Genomic DNA, 17,592 nt, shown 5'->3' on the forward strand with positions numbered 1-17,592 from the left:
TGTAGAAATGACAAACATTTTGCAGTAAATGGGAAAGTCTCGCAAGCGAAAAAAGAACTGTTCACATGAAAATAATGCGAGATGCAGGAGCAGCCGGCCACCGGGTAATTTCGTCTGCTTAATGGAATCTCTTGTGTTAGCCCTTCATGTTGGAATACCCCCAGCTGGCTGACAGAGAGGTCTAACTTTGGCTGCAGATAAACCCCACTGCTTCTTTGCCTCGGACAGCTAAAATTGAGCCTCTCTATCTTCCTGACTCACAAGGTCGGCCTTCTTTTCTTTCCCTAACAATCAATAACCTTGCCACTAAACAAGTTTGCATGTTTTTGTGTCATTTTTCCTATCCATCTCAATACATCCATTCTGTTCTAGCACTTTCTTCAAAAAGACAAAAAGACTCCGGAGAATAAACGTTGTTCCCCATGAGTGAAGTGGAGAAAGTGCGTGTTAAAGAGGTGTGTTCTTAATCCATGGAGCCCAGGGAATATTGAAAATGTTTAGATTAAGGAAGGCTCTAAGCAGGACAAGGTCATTGGCATAATGATTTTACATTTGTTCAGTTTACCTAAGGGGAAAGAACTTCAGATTTGGAAAGGCAAAGAGCAGAAGATTAAAGGCTACTAACTGGGGTTCGTCTTTGCTGCACTTTCATTAGCTTTGTAACTTGTATTGACTTAAATGTAATTTGAAGATTCACCATTTCATAGTAAAATATGTGTTTTGTGTGTTGAAGCCTGCTACTGGCTTGGTTCAAATGCTCCTTAGAGACACATTTTAATGGAATCAGGCCATTTCAAGGGAAATCTGATTATTCAGGAATAAACTTACGCAAGTGTCTATATAGCACAACCTGAGGTTCCAAGGAGTATGGGAGGCAGCAACCCATGGTTGGGCCCCTTTGTTCCTGTGCTCATAGCCTGCCTCCAGCTGCCCTGGCTTTCTGTTTGCTTCTAGGAATCTAGGCCCTGTCTACCTCTATAGTCATTTCCTCTAAATCTTTTCCCCTCTACCTCCTTTTAGTTTAGTTACACTAAACTGCTATTTTTCCAAATGAGTTTCATCTCTCAAAAGTTTGACTGATGCTGTTTTTCTATCTAAATTGTTCTCTCATCATTGTCACTCTGCTTAGCCAACTCCCATTGATTCTTCAAATCTCAATTTAGGAATCATCTTCCCAGGACACCTTCCTTTCTGTTCCTAAACCTGACTCCATTATAATCCTTCTCCAGGTGCTGTCTCAGAGAATTACCCTGGGAAGATTCGCTAAAAGTGCAGACTGCTGGCACCTAACCAAGATCTATTGCATCTGGGATGGGTCCCAGGAATCCACAGTTTTCACAGTGTGTGTGTGTTTGTCTGTCTTTTGTATTAGATGATAAACAGTTTGAGGGCAGCATTGACAGTTGTATTTCTAGAAACAAACAGGGTCTGACAATATAGTAGGTATTCCATACAATTTTTGTTGTTGTTGAAGCAATGGTCAAGTTACTCTGAAAGCACAATCTAAGACCTGGAATTGAGTCCTGGCTCAACCACTTGGTAGGTGTGTACTTTGGATAAATTACCAAAACTTTCTGACTCTCAATTTCTTTATCAATGAAGTAGAATAATTCCTACTCACAAGTGCTTTGAAATGAAAATGAGACATATATCATTATTATTAGCCCTGTCAAAAGCCAAAATTACAACGAATTTAGTTTAAAGATCTTAATTAGCTTTTAGTTGTGTTTCTAAATTGGGCAACATCTCAACTTATAAAATAGAATAAATGGTCTGATAACCTGAGCAGAGGAGGCTGAGTTTTAGACAGAGAGAGGCCGAGGAAAGCAGCAACAGAGAAAAAGCGGATTGGTCATTTCAAAGTTACTTTCCTTGTAAAGGTTAAAGCAGAGGAGACTTTCTTATCATGTTCAAGATAACCTGGCCTGTTTGGGGATTTGGCTATTACCTCTCTCTCTCCTGATTTCTCAGAAGGAAAACAACTTAGTTTCAGCTTGTCGGTGTGGAATTTCAGCATGAGTGATTCCATTTTGATTTACTCTGTTAGGCCTGGTGCAGGAGCTCCACCCGCATCAATGGACTCCTGTAACTTTTATTTAACAGCCCAATAGATTTTAAGATGGAGATCTTTAAATCTCTAACACTAAGAGATATAGGATAGGAAAAATTGCTTCCTTCTATCCTTCTAGGTTCTTTGGCTGGTCTATGAATTAAATTGACATGAGACAGATGAACAGGAGCAAAACCATTTTAATTATATACATACACATGGGAGTCCCACAAAAATATGAGACTCAAAGAAGTGGAGTAAGGGTTTGGTGTTTCTTTGTGGTGGTGGAGGTAAATTATGGGAAAGTAAGGGGTAGAGGAAATGCATAGTGAATGAAGCTTGTCTTGTTATGTAGTTAAGTCTCTCAAGTGTCAAATTTTCTCAGAGTAGCTCTCTTCCTGGTACAGATAACTAGTTACTAATGTAAATTTTCCTTATAAATGTAAATTTCCTATATGAAAGGGGAAATTTATATCCTTTTTAGGCAGTTGATGAGGAGGTAAAGTTTCCTTGTGTTAGCTTGCTCTTAATTTCTTTTAGCTCAAAATAATCAATATGCCATATTTTGGGTGACATGTTCTGAATGCCTTCAGAGGCTAGGAGGGAAACTCCCAGGATTGAAGGATTTTTATAGGCTGACTTTTCAAAACACTATGTGGATTGAAAATTTGAGCAAATTAAAGCCAGAACTAGAATAACTAGCTTTTCTGATTATCCCAGTTCTTTTGCACTGACCTTCTGGGCTGTTGTTTTTCTGGATATTTTCTGGTTCAACATTTCATAGTCTTCTCAGGCAGATAAATAATGGCAAACAGGTTGAACAAGAGACTTATGTCTATGCCAATTGAGTTGTTTGCCTACAGGAACTGTTTTCTTTTATTTGAAACAAGCATCTGTCTGTCTATTCAATCAACATCTGTGTGAAGCGCTATTTGTAGTAATAATAATATCATTTTTTAAAAACAGACTGTGTGCCAGCCATGATGCAAAGAACTTTCTGTGCCCTTTCTCCATTCTCATAGCCAGGATTTAAACCTAGACTGTCTTACTCCACAGCTGTCTGTGTTAAATATCCTATTACTCTACTCCCACTGATTTCACATGCCTCCAGAGATATTGCAGGAAGAAACACAACAGTGAATGAAAAGAAACGCAAAATAATTCTTCTTTAATTTAGAAACATCCCCCATGACATTATTTTTCAAGGGATCAGCAAAGTCAGTTGACTGGTCAGTATGTGCTTCTGATCTTCATTCCCATTGCACGATTTTCTTCTGATATTAGCCACCCTTGGTTCCTGCAATGGATTGAAAAAGGGGATTTTTTTCATAAAGGACTTGCACTATATAGAAGATACATAAATGTTTTGGAATTCATAGCTGATCTTAAAGTTAATAAGACAGGACAATTGTAGCCTACAGGAAGCCTCGAGGTGGTCCAGTCTTAGTATGTGTCAGATAGAGCTGGGTTGGGATGATTTCCAACCAGAGGTATGACTATTTTGAAAGTGGAAACACACTTATATTTATTTTGACTTTAAGAATGTTTCTGACTTTACTTAGTCACTACCTTAGAGAATGGTAGAGATAATTATATTGGTTTTTCGATGTTCAATTCTAAAGCATTGTAATGCTGTACTGTGTTGGTATAAGCACTACTAAATGGGATGGCTTTGAAATCTCGTGCCAGTTCCAATTTGCTCATGAAACTCAGTTATTTTCCTTCTGTTACAGTTGAAAATAGTTCCCTACAGTTTCACCAGAAGTGGTCTGTTTATTCTTGGTCAGATTAACCCTTCACAGTCCAATTGATTTTTTGAAGATTTTCCTGGCTCAGTTTGCCAAGCAGAAGAGTTGCAAATTTTGGGGGATTTCTGAAATGTTTAGAGCTAATCAACATCTTTGCTTTATGATTTCTGAGATATGAAAGCTGGCTCTAAAATGTGAAGTGTTAACATGGATAGTGTTGCCTTTCCCTATCAGATTATTTAAAGTTTTTATCAGTCATAACTGAATAGGAGGGGTGAGGTTATCTAACAAATCTTTAGTACAGATTGAGGTCATAAATTAAAACACCATAGTGAGAAGTTTCCATACTGGTATAAACAAATAATTAAATGATTGTAGCCTTCAGAGTAAACAACTCCACAAGTCAACACGCAGGCTGAAAACACACACACACACACACACACACACACACACACACACACTAAATTTTAAAGCCTTTCACTATATTTTTAGAAACCAGCAGGTTTTCCACCAAAATTGTTTTTTTATGAGTTTGAAGCTGTGAAGGATATATAGCTTATTTGTAATCATTATTTTCAAGTGAATAATAAAGGATGAATAAAAGTATTAGACATTAGTACATACTGAAGAGGAAAAAAACCATTATAAATTAGTATGTATTGAATATCAGTAAATACTGAGCCTGGTAACTAAATAGGGTATCAATAATTTATGATCACATCTCAAGGCAAGTTACATTGAAGAAAAACTTGTAGATTGGAGGGAAAGTGCCTAACCCCTAAAATTTCCATGTAAGAGTTAGTCACTGTTAAAAGTGTCACTATATCAAACCATAATAAAATTTTGTTTTCTTCTTTAGTGTTACTTTCATAGTGGAAAACATGCCTTTTAAATGTATTTGATATTTATGACAGTACAATCACTAGTGAATGATGATCTATTAGTGTTGATAGCGACAAGAGGCAGCCATCTCGTGCCAACAAATGCCTCGGTATATGGGGGTGGTTCCCTGGTGAAACCCCACCTCCAAGCTAAATATAGTTTAAAGTCTGAAAGCCAAGCTACAAGTTAAACCCTCCCACCAGATTGAGACCTTGTCTTCCTGTTTGGCAAGCTTTCCTCTGATTGGACCTCACCCTTCACCTATTTTACATATACCTACACTTTCCTAATTGGTTTTCTACACTGTCATGCCCACCTTTGAGTGGTGTCTTTGCTTTAACCTTTCTTACATGCTAACAAACCAATCAGCATGCACTCCCCATTCTGAGTCCATAAAAGGCCCCAGACCCAGCCACTCGGGAAATTTCCCGCCTCTTGGTAGGGAGACCAACCATGCATCCCCTCTCCAAGGAAAGCCATTTTCATGGCTCAATAAAACTCTTCTCCACCCTCCTTACCCTTCAATGTCCAGAGTATCCTTATTCTTCTTGGGTGCAGTACCAGAGCTCGGGAACCACCGGATGCAGGTACAAGCTATAACTCAGGGGATCTGGGCCATGCCAGCGTGGCTGAGGGAGACCTGGGTGGAGTGTCACTGGCTGGGGGTCCCCGGCTTGCAAAATGACCAAGAAGAAAAATCCTGCATCAGTGTTAGTGACAGTGAACTTAGTGATATTTTAGAGTTTATCTAATTCTTATGTAGAAAATAGTCCAGTAACATAGGCTATAAGTTTTCTTCCTGATTTTTACTGTAGGTTTGTTAGCATGTATCCAAATACTTTTCTAGAATAAGTAAGACTATGGTCTTCATCACGATAAGAACAAGTCAGACATCAGAACGCATTCTGACGTGGGAAGGCTTAAAGGCTCTTCCATCAAACTGAAGTGCTGGGATTAGAGCGGAAGGCTCTTCAGCAGGGTGGATACTCACTTGGATGATGCCAAACAGATATTCATGGTTTAAAAAATCCAAAAAAAATCAGCTCCAGTTTACAAAATCAGAAATCTACGTTACAACATGCATGGGGTGGTAGGAAGGAAACAAAGAGATTTGTTAAAGCATTCATTTTGATGATTACACAATTTCCAGAGGTAAATTGGCTTTTTTCCAAAAAGATGAGTGTGTTAAACAAGGCAAGATAGTCTAAAAGGGCATTTTATATGATATTTCCACATCATACGTTCTTTTAAGTATTTTAATGGGGAAAAACTTTTATATTTGAATAAACATCTGATTTGCTAAGGTTTTGCGGTGCATTTATGTCATGTAATTAGTTTTGTTGATGGGCAGCCTTGATAGCTGTTTTGATGTGTAATTTGTTTGAAACTATTAAAAGGGCTTTGCTGAAGGTTTAAAACAGTCTGAAATAGCCTCAGAGAATGTTAGGTGTTGCTATTTTAATGAAGCGAAGTTTTGAGTTTGGGATTAAGTCTAGTGAAACCAAAATAATTTGGCACTTTGGGAAATGAAATCTGTGAACAGCATTGAGAGAAATTTATAATTCACTCTCTCTTTTGGCTTCCTATCCTTCACTCACTAGTGTGAACCTTTAGCTTAATTTGATAACTTTTTTTTCTTAAAGTGTATGCTCTAAGAAGGGTTTCCCTGTTTATCTATTTTATTTTGAAACACAGTTTCACTCTGTTGCCCAGGCTGGAGTGCAATGGCACGATCTTGGCTCACTGCAACCTCCGCCTCCCATGAGAATAAGGCATTCTCATGCCTCAGTCTCCCGGGTAGCTGGGATTACAGGCACGTGCCACCACACCTGGCTGTATTTGTATTATTAGGAGAGATGGGGTTTCACCATGTTTGTCAGGCTGCTCTTGAATTCCTGACCTCAAGTGATGTGCCCTTCTCGGCCTCCCAAAGTGCCGGGATTACAGGCATGAGCCACCGCGCCTGGCCGGTTTCCTCTGTTTAAAATATACTCTGTATTTGTTTTCTCTGCCCCACCCAGTGAAGCAATGAGTGCTCTTTTAAGAGGCAAGTCAGTGAGTTTCCGATTTTTTCTCCAACATACCTTCCCTGCTCTGGTCTGGAGGCCACCGCAACATCTTCGGTATGCTTTTCACCTCGCTGTCCAAGCCTTTGGTCTGATGCTTGGTGGAGACTATTTTTCAGTGCTGATTTTGCTAGGAAGTTGTCTTTGGTTTATTCCCATTCCTGTTTTAAGAACTCTTACCTACCTAGCTCACCCTTGGGCTCAGGTCCCAGAATCCCAGCTGGCCAGGCTTTGGCAAGTGGAAAGTTTCTCTCTGCTTGTTACTAGGAGAGGGTTTCCAGGTAATCGCTGGTCTTGGGTGATCTGCAAAACTGCTGGTACACTTTCTAGTTTCAGGGTTATGTGAAACATTCTGTTCTATAAATCAAAAGATAGTTTTTACCCCATTAATTTCTTCTTGGGTTTATTAAATTTTTTTCCTAGCAGGAGTTGTATGAATCACAGACAATCTGCTTGCTGCTAGGCTGGGATTTTGCTGTGAAAGGTGGAAACATCACTGCATGCACGGGTTACACTTAGTTAAGGTGTGTGAATATATTACTTTTTTTTAAAGTTGTCTTGTCATGATCCTGAGTTTTCTTATGAAAAGGAAGACCAGAAAACATAATTAGGGTCCAGGGCATTAAAAAAATAACTAGAGTTATTTCCCTACAATCACCACAATTTCTAATGTTATTAGTTTCACGTGAAGTGATTATTTTGTTTTTGTCATTATGAATTCTGTATCACAAAAATTTAGATTAGAAAGTATAATCTACTATGTGAATTGTTTCTAAATGTATGTGGCTTGGACCAGGGTTTCATCTTGTGCAAGATAAATGGAGTTGACAAAGGCTTTCATATTTTAATGTGAACAAATCAGAGTAGAACATTCAGAGTCAGAGATGAAAGTCATATAATGCTTAGTACTCTAAAACCCGTGATTCATAATGGTGAATTAAGGCTTTCATTTTTAAGAGTGGCCTATTAGTGGGCAAATCCCTCAGTAAAATGATGTGTTATACAACAAACCATTAATATCTTTGGGGGGACTCACTTATCAGATTATTTTCCAACATTAGAGTTGGCTGACATGGAATAGTATACATAACTGGTAAATTCTGAAAAGAGCCTAAGAGAGAAGGTCAACCTGAAGTCTCGTGTTGTATACCTGTCCTTACCCTCTTGTATTATTCTATATGCTGAAAACAGGTATTTTATTCATATTTGGGGTTTCCTACAATATCCGCTTTCTTCCATAAAATATCGAAAATCTTTTAATGCTAACAGTAAGAAATGAACATGACTTACATGCTTTTGGTCTCCTGTAGAAAGATTTTTGAACTTCTTGTTTTAGGTAGGGGTTGACTTTATTTTGAACAATTAACACTTTATTATAATTATTTATTTACTTATATCTTTCCCTACCCAACTGTGAACCTCTGTGAGCCCCTAGTTGACAGGGAACATGATGCATCTAGCTCAACACTTAACCTATACTAGATGTTTAGTAAACATTTTTCCACATAAATTTATTAAAAGATACGCAACATTCAGTCAAAATGATTATACTGTTGAGTTTTCTTTTCCACTGAAAAGGTCTTCAGTGGCAAACAAACAAACAAACAAACAAACACTGGCTTCTAAAATACCCGTGTTCAAAATGTCTGCCCAGAATGTCAGTCTCATCTTTAAGCAGGTGGCTCAGTCGTTCTTCAAGAAAACAGCTTTGTGATGTTGTATAAATACAGTCAGAGCTTGATTGTCCAGTCTTTCAAAATGTGATGAATTGTCTCTTTCCCTGAGAGGTGAATAAATCATTTCAACCTCATAAATCTTAGTAATCCATTTTCTTTCTAGTTTTAAGAATTTCCATGAGTAGCTCACACACGGGGCCCATCAAACCAAGACAGTAGGAGAGAAATAGGGAAAAATAGAAAGGAGAGCTAAAGTGAAAACTGAGAAAAACGTTGGCAAGCTTTTGTGTGTGCTCGGCTGGCATGCATGCAACATGGTTTCTGTGCCGTCTTTGTCACATGGGGCCTTGGGAAATAGACTCCCAGAGGAAAGATCTTAACTGGTGAGTTGAGTGTTAAGTAGAATGCTGGTTACCAGAAAGGGGTGCTGTTTGGCTCTCACCATCGACAGGACTCTGGTTGAGTGACATCTTGGGAGTCTTCATCTTCATCCCGGGAAGGAACAACCTAAAATTTACCTGATGAATGAGCTGCCCATCTCCCCAAACATATTTACATATTAGCCATGTTGATGTCTGCTTTTGGTGTTGTGTGGACTTGGGTACAGAAAAGTCTTTTTATGCAATTACATGCAATTTGGATGCAAAAGAAGGTTGGGGTTTTTTTTTGTTTTTTTTTTGTTTTTTTGTTTTTGGTTTTTTTGGGTATCCTTTTGTAACTGTATTCTGGCTGCTGCATGGTTTATTTCTCAGAAAGGGAAAAAATGAAAGATATAAAGTGCATTTTCTCTAAATACTATAACGATAGATAGATATTTGCTTTGATGTAGTATTCAAATTCATATGACACCAAGAAGTATTTGAATTTTTCTTATAAGTGATTACTTAGGTGTTTTCAGTGGTCACTGGTTTATTTATGACAATATAAGAATTTAAGTTTAAGTAAATTCTAAAGAAAATTATTTTCTTGCAGATATAAGTTTTTTCTTATATGCGTTATATACTAAATTAATATGCTTTTATAATTCAACAACATTCATTGAAAATATACTTATTAAGAGTCTGTTATGTGTCATACCCAATCCTGGGCATTGGAGATTGAGATGATGCTATGATTTGAATGTTCGTGATCCCCCAAAATTCATATGTTGGAACCTAAGACCCAAAGTGATAGTATTTAAAGGTGAGGATTTTAGGAGGTGATTAAGTCATGAAGGCAGAGCCCTCATGAATGGGATTAATGACCCTTTCAAAGGGCTGAAGGGAATTAGCTAGGCCCCTTTTATGCTTCTGGCCCCGCCTCCATGTGAGGACACAGCATTTGTCTCCTCTGGAGGATGCAGCAACAGGCGCTATGTTGGAAGCAAAGACAGGGCCCTCATCAGACACGACATCAGCCAGTTACTGGACTGTGAAATTCCCAGCCTCCTAGAACTGTGAGAAATAATTTTCCATTATTTATAAATTACCCAGTCTTAGGTATTTTGTTACAGCAGCACAAAGAAAGACAGATGCCAATAGGAAAGATTATGTTTCTTCTGTTCTGGCATTGAAGTACTGTGGAAATCACCAATGAACATTTAACGATCCTAATAATATCGTCCATTTTGTTCACTGTTCTATCCTCACACTTTCAGTAGTGATGGATGTATAACTGGTGCTCAGGAGGTGTTCATTAAGTGAATATTATGAGGCCAGTGTTATGATGGTGGAAATGCAAGGGTGCCACGGGGAGTCAGGATGTTTTCTTGAAGGAAGCCTTATCTCCAGTCTGCCCTGAATGTTAAGTTAGAGCAGCGCCAAACGACCCAAAACAGCAAAAACAAAAACATCATAGTAACACTTTTTCTGTGCTTACATGGAGTTTTCCAGATTATTTAGTTATGTCATAGTTTTTTTTTGCAGGATCAATAAGCAGAATCTAAATTTCCAGCCATAAATAAATTTATACAAGAAGATATCAACCAAACAGCATATCATTAGAGCTAACAGATTGATTTCAAAAGATTCTGACATGCAGTTAGTAAATTTGTAAAATGAGTGATACAGTTTTATTTGCCGTGTTCTCTTTTTCCCACACTTAATGTGATAAACTTTGTTTCACTTTACTCCAAGCACAGGGCTGAAACCAATATAAGAAATAATATGGATATTTTTGCTGGATATCATCAGCAAACTTTCACATCTTTTTGAGAGTTTTAGGTAAATATTAAAAAGGATTAAAAATTATGTGAGGGTAAATGTCAGTAGAAAACTGTCCTAAGGTTAAGTTTCAACCAATTAGCCATGTTTATTGAGTTTCTAGTATGGAGAGTGATTAGAAGTCCAGATTCTGGGGCCAAACTGCCTGAGTTGAATTTCAGTCTCTCCATGTAGTAAGTGGATTCCTCAACTGTGCCTTCCATTTCTTCCTTAGAAGAATGACAACAACCATACTTGTTTTGAGGATTAAATGAGAACATGTGGATTGCCTTAGAATAGTGCCTGGACCATTGTAAGAACTATGTATTAATCATTATCATTTTTTCCTATACTTTATTTTGTATGCATTGATTATGTGCCACATGTGAGATATTATGTACATTCCAGCATGTACAACTTTGTCTTGAAGATCATAATCTAATTGAGGAGAAAAAAACCTAAAATACATGAAATAACTAAACAACCATAAGTGTTCAATGCTGTGATATAAAGTTTAAGGGCAATTGAAGTTGAGATAAGGGGAAAGATCTGTGTGGGTTAATAGTAATATAGAAAGTAAAGAATTTATAAAGTAAAACAATAGCGAGCATCGATGGCAACCTAAATTACAATATATTCTCAGCATTGTTAAAATATAGATATGGGGGTCAGGTGTGGTGGCTCATACCTGTAATCCCAGTACTTTGGGAGGCTGAGGTAGGAGGATGACTTGAGGCCAGGAGTTTAAGACTACCCTGGGTAACATAGGAAGATCCCATCTCTACTAAAAATTTAGAAAAAAAAATTAGCTGGGACTGGTAGCATGCGTCTCTAGTCCCAGCTATTTGGGAAGCTGATGCAGGAGGATCATTTTAGCCCAGGAGATTGTGCCACTGCACTCCAGCCTGGGCAATAGAGCAAGATGCTGTCTTTAAAAATATTTTTAAAAAATAGATATGCTTTAAAAGAAAACACTTTCGGCCGGGCGCGGTGGCTCAAGCCTGTAATCCCAGCACTTTGGGAGGCCGAGACGGGTGGATCACGAGGTCAGGAGATCGAGACCATCCTGGCTAACACAATGAAACCCCGTCTCTACTAAAAATACAAAAAAAAATTAGCCGGGCGCGGTGGCGGGCGCCTGTAGTCCCAGCTACTCGGGAGGCTGAGGCAGGAGAATGGCGTAAACCCGGGAGGCGGAGCTTGCAGTGAGCCGAGATCGCGCCACCGCACTCCAGCCTGGGCGACAGAGCGAGACTCCGTCTCAAAAAAAAAAAAAAAAAAAAAAAGAAAACACTTTCTCTGGACCAATAAGAAGAAAAGTCTCACTATTCCTTCATTATTTATGCCTTTAAGAAGTTATTTATTTGTATAAATTTATGGGGCACATGTGCAATTTTGTTGTCTGCATAGGTTGTGTAGTGGTCAAGTCAGGGCTTTTAGGGCATCTGGCACCTGAAAATAATGTACATTATATGCATTAACTAATTTATCATCATGCTCCTCCTATTTATGCTTTTAGTGAAAGTCTGACAATGTGCTATGCATGTGGTGGGTGTTGGAGAAACAGATGAATAAACACACTGTCTCTGCTCACAGTCCCTGGAAGGGAGAGGCTGAGAAACAAGATGCTGTGGTATAAAGCAGTGAGGAAGACTGTTGGTGTTTTTAGAGCATGAGGGAGAGACAGGGGCGGGGCACCAAGAGGAGAAGGGGATACAGAGATGGAGGCTTCATCAATCTTTCAGATGGTCAAAGTCACAAAAGTGGAAGCGTTCACCCAAAGGACACTGTCCAGCAGAGAGAAGAGAGCTGAGAAGGAGGTTGATGCATCTGGTATGCACCTCCTGCCCATCTTGGGATGGTAGCAGCACAGAGAAACTGAATGAGAAAAATGAAGTCTCTTAAACATGAAGGCTTCATTTCTGACAAGGATCTTCCTCTTTAAAGAAAAACATTAAATGTTAAATCAGTAGACACGGTAAAGTATTGTTCCTAATTCTTCACCTCCTTTCCCTTATGGAATTGTACATCCATGCTTTTTTACCTTGTGATCTAGTTCCTCTTCCAGATTGGTCAGGACATATTTCTTATGCCCACGAAAATTGGGCATGGCCATATAATTTGCTGGCCTGATAGCATGCTAGGGGATGTAACACAAACAGAGGCTTTAAATTTATGTCCATGTTTTGGCTTTTCTTCTCGGACTTTTTTGATTCCTCATGAGAGAAGAATACCCCAGGTGTGGCAACACTTTCAACCTGAACCCCAAAAATGAGCAGCCTACAGCTAACTAGAACCTTGGAGTCCAGCTTTTCTCAGCTATGCCTAACCTAGATCAGTGGAAGCCCAGTCAACCTACACACATGTGAGCATGAAATTAATCGTTAGTTATTATAAGCACAGAGATTTTCAATTCATTTGTTACAAAGCAAAAACGGAATGTTATAGCATATATAATCTGGAAGGTCATACTTCTATTCAAATTAGCCTTTGTTTGTTTTTAAATAGATAAATACTTATTTCACTGTTATTGAGAATTGGATGTGACTATCTTCAGGCGACCTACTTCTTAGCATCAAGATGCTCCTGACAGTGCAGGAAATTAACTCAGGCTGGCAGGGCTGGTAGAGTGAGAGAGAACTAACAACCAACCAACCAACTAACCAACCACTCCTCTACTCTTTCAACATCATACAGGTGAGGGAATGGGAATGACTAAGAGGTTAGGCAGAGTCTCTTTATTTTACTAATTTTAATTAGATAATGACAATTTTTATTAAATACTCATATTCTTGCAAAACATCAATAAGTACAAAAATCATAATTTAGAAAAATTTGTAATATAATTTAGAGCTTCAAAAAGACTATACTACTACATTTGGGAGAAGATTTTTTAAAATTATAGAGAAAATATTTTTCTGAAATAGTTATTTTTTAATTCAAAATACCAACCTCTAAGAAAAATAACTTTTCAGAAGTATATTTAATATAATTATTCTAGTATAGTCACACATTTCTTAAGTCAGTATTGACTATTCCCAGGAAACAGAAAGTAGTAACATTCTTTCTACTGTCAACATCCTACAACAAAAGAGACATTAAAGCTGTCAGAAAGTAGTAGTTTACAGTATGTTTAATTAATCTTTAAAAATGATAAGTATGTGAAGTGCTAGATATATTAATTAGCTTAATGTGATCATTTCACAATGTATACATATATCAAAACATCACATTGTACTCCCTAACTATATGTAATTTTTTTTCTAAGAAGTTTACTTTAATAAAGCTGAAAGTGGGCCGAGTGTGGAGGCTCATACCTGTAATCCCAGCACTTTGGGAGTCCAAGGTGCGTGGATCACCAGAGGTCAGGAGTTCAAGACCAGCCTGGCTAAGATGGCAAAACCCCATCTCTACTAAAAATACCAAAATTATCTGGGCGTGGTGGCACGCACCTATAATCCCAGCTACTCAGGAGGCTGAGGTGGGAGAATCTCTTGAACCCAGGAGGCAGAGGTTGCAGTGAGCCGAGATCAGGCCACTGCACTCCAGCCTGGGTGACAGAGTGAGACTCCGTCTCAAATAAATAAATAAATAAATAAATAAATAAAAATAAAGCTGAAAGTGGGGAGGACTGTATCATGTTTAAACCTTGATTTAATGCAGTTAATTCATTTACTACATACAAATTTCTTGTTGATAGAACTTTTCCGTATAGTTTCCTGAAACAAGCCAAAGCCTATGTTCTTCAACTACTGATGGGAATTTCCTTTGCATCATGGACTAGCCTCTAGCTCTGTTGAATTCTGGCTCAGAAAGTTTTGTGAAATGGAAGAACCATGACAGCGATGCCAACCAAAATTTTTTGTTCATAGACTTAAGATAAAACCAACTATTCATTGAAAAAAATACTGAAAATTCTCATAAACAAACATATATACACACATGATTCAAAGTTTAACATAGCTCAACTCAGGTTTAGCTCATCAAATGTTAATGAACACATGTGAAAGGTAAGAGAGTTTCTTAATGTGATGTTAAATTCTTTGTGGGAACAGAATAGCATAGTAGTTTAAAATAAGGGCTTCTGGAGTAAGTTTGCCTGGATTTTATCCCTAACTTCTCCTCTTTTTAACTGGGTGACCATTTTTAGACTTATTGGGACTTTATTTCCATGTCTGCTAAGTAGAGATAATAATACCACCTACACCAAAGGGTTGTTGAGAACATTAAGTGAGCTAGTAAATGCAAAGTACCTAAAACAGTGCCTGTCACATAGGAACTAATAAATGTTGACTAATGCATTTGCATGACAAATGACTAAAATCTTAGAGACAAATCGAATATATCTAAAATGTTGTTCCAGTTTAGTTCCTATGCTTACTCCTAATTTATGTCTATTTTATTCAGATTCACTCCCTCTTAAATGAATACCTTAGGTCAAGGTATGCTGGTAAATAGCCTACTTCAATTCAGGCCATGTTGTTTCCATTGAACTAGTTATTGGAAAAACTTGAAACTTTTGTTTTCCAGAGCATTTTGAAATTTGGAATTGCACATAAGCACTGGAGATCGGTATTTTGTGATTTCCACTGGTTTGCTATTATCTTCAGTGAATTCAAACACATGGGCATTATTTGTATAGAATATAGTACCAAATGGAAAGTACGATCTGTCTTCATTTTTTATCATCCTGAGAACAATATCATGGTTATGGTAGAGACACTTGGTGCTCACTGAATTTCCACGTACTTCCCTGCACTTCCCAGCCTCCTCTGCACTTGGTTTGGGGCAATCGACTGTGAGCAGAAGAGATGTGAATCACTTCCTGGCCAAGGCAGTTAAGAGGTGTGTGCCCCCTCCATTTCTCTCTTCCCCTGTTGTGGCAACTTTGGAAGACACGACTTGAGATGGAAGTGCCAGATGATGAAGGGAACCTAGAGCTATCTAACTCACTAAATGTTGAGCCTGGAAATCTGCATAAGACTTGACTTATGTGAGAACTAAATATGGTGTCACTAAGATTCTGAATTTGTCTGTTGTAGGAGCCGCATCAGTTACGGAGAATAACAAAACAATGGTCAGCTGAGAATGAGCTCAGTTAAGGCCATGTAGTGGTCCTTCTAATGACGATGGAGAGGGAAAAAAATGAGTGTGACTTGTAACCCTAATAAAAGATGGGGTTGGATGTACTCTTATTTCTTCATGGAATTGCATGTAAACTATAGTCCAATTGCCAAAATAATTTTAAAAGAAGTTTTCATCTTTTACTTGGATCTTTTGAAGAGCATTAAATGAAATCCCACTTATCTCTTCAAACAGTTCTCAAAAGCTCTTTTTCTCTCCTTCTAAATATGCCTTACAGCAGTGGACTGTGAGGTGACATCCATCCTGAAGATCATACCCCTCTAGTGGCTTTGTTGATGTCAAAGCGAGGAAACAGTACCGTATTAGTCAGTTTTCCCAGCATAGCTCGTCAAATATTTACCTAGACATTTACTCTCCTCACTGTCCTTCATAGTCACCTAGAAGCCACATTGTCTTTGCTGATGTCACTATACACATGCGTGCACTCACCTATACACATGCAGATCTAGCTATGAATGATTTCATGACCTAAGTGGTATAATGTATGTGCTTGCCTATCTATCTATCTATCTATCTATCTATCTATCTATCTATCTATCAATCAATCAATCATCTGATGTTGCGATATATATCACACTGACAGCATGCAGTGATTCAGTGAAATTGCTACCTAGAACACATTTACGTTTAAAACAACTTCTGGTCCTAATTAATGCCCAAAATACCCATATCTCTTCATAAGCAGTGAAGCATAATGTAAGTTAAACACATAAAATCCTTTATTTCAGTGTATGTACACACACACACACACACACACACACACACATATACAAGCCTTATACACTTTGAGACAGAGTCTGGCTCTGTCACCCAGGCTTGAGTGCAGTGGCATGATCTTGGCTCACTGCAACCTCCACTTCCCAGGCTCAAGCAATCCTCCCACCACAGCCTCCCAAGTATCTGGGTGCTGTAGGTGAGTAGGCATTCCCTACCATGGCCAACTAATTTTTGTATTTTTTGTAGAGATGGGGTTTTGCTGTGTTGCCCAGGCTGGTCTCGAACTCCTGAGCTCAAGCAATCTGCTCAGCTCAGCCTCCCAAAGTGTGGGGATTATAGGCAGGAGCCACTACACCTGGCCAAGGCTATTATTAAAACCAGGAGAAAATGGATCTAGATTTCCTTCACCATTCAGGAGCGTATAAAGAGAGTGTAAGCCAGAAGTGTCAGGAGACCCACCACGTGCCCTCTCACCGTGAGCTCCTGACAACTGCTTCTGGACCCCATTAGAAAGTTCTTGCTCACATCCTCAGTGACAATGCCAACTTACCAGCTCTCTTTCTCTGTTTCTGTTTCTGGGGTAAGAGTGTATAGCAATACCCCTCCTGTGACATCCTTGCTTGTTACGTGTTAAAGGGAGGTGAAATCACATATAACCTCACATAACGACAGAAACAAATTCCACATGCTTAAGAAGGAACGTGACTTTCTTCATAGACAAAATATATTTAAGACAGTGAGGGGCAATGGTTGAACCTTAAAGAAATTATGCTATGTGAGATAAGCCAGATACAAAAGGACAAATATTGTTTGATTCCTCTTCTGTGAAGTGCCTGGAACAGTCAAATTCATGGAGACAGAAAGTAGAATATTGATGACCAGTGGCTTGGGGGAAGGAGGAATGGGAGTTATTGTTTAGTAGTTGCAGAGTTTCAGTATGAAAAGATAAGAAATTCTGAAGTTGGATGATGGTGATGGTTGCACAATAATGTGAAAGTATTTAATGCCACTCAAGTGTATGAAAAATGGTTTAAATGGCAAATTTTGTATTATGTATGCTTTACCCCCCACAAAAAAAGATAACGAAGGGCATAACTAACCAATTTGAAATATGATGAAAACTCTGGA

General features: G+C 38.4%; 1 long non-coding RNA gene across 1 annotated transcript; it reads right to left on the bottom strand.

The window, feature by feature from the left end:
- Positions 1 to 3,237: 3,237 nt before the first annotated feature.
- On the bottom strand, positions 3,238 to 6,883 carry LOC139359135 (uncharacterized). Its single transcript, XR_011614911.1, has 3 exons — positions 6,765 to 6,883; positions 5,199 to 5,353; positions 3,238 to 3,347 (listed from the first exon to the last, which is right to left on the bottom strand). It is a non-coding gene; the product is annotated as an uncharacterized lncRNA (long non-coding RNA).
- Positions 6,884 to 17,592: the final 10,709 nt, after the last annotated feature.

The sequence above is a fragment of the Macaca nemestrina genome, chromosome 16 (assembly GCF_043159975.1).
Source record: "Macaca nemestrina isolate mMacNem1 chromosome 16, mMacNem.hap1, whole genome shotgun sequence".
NCBI lineage: Eukaryota > Metazoa > Chordata > Mammalia > Primates > Cercopithecidae > Macaca > Macaca nemestrina.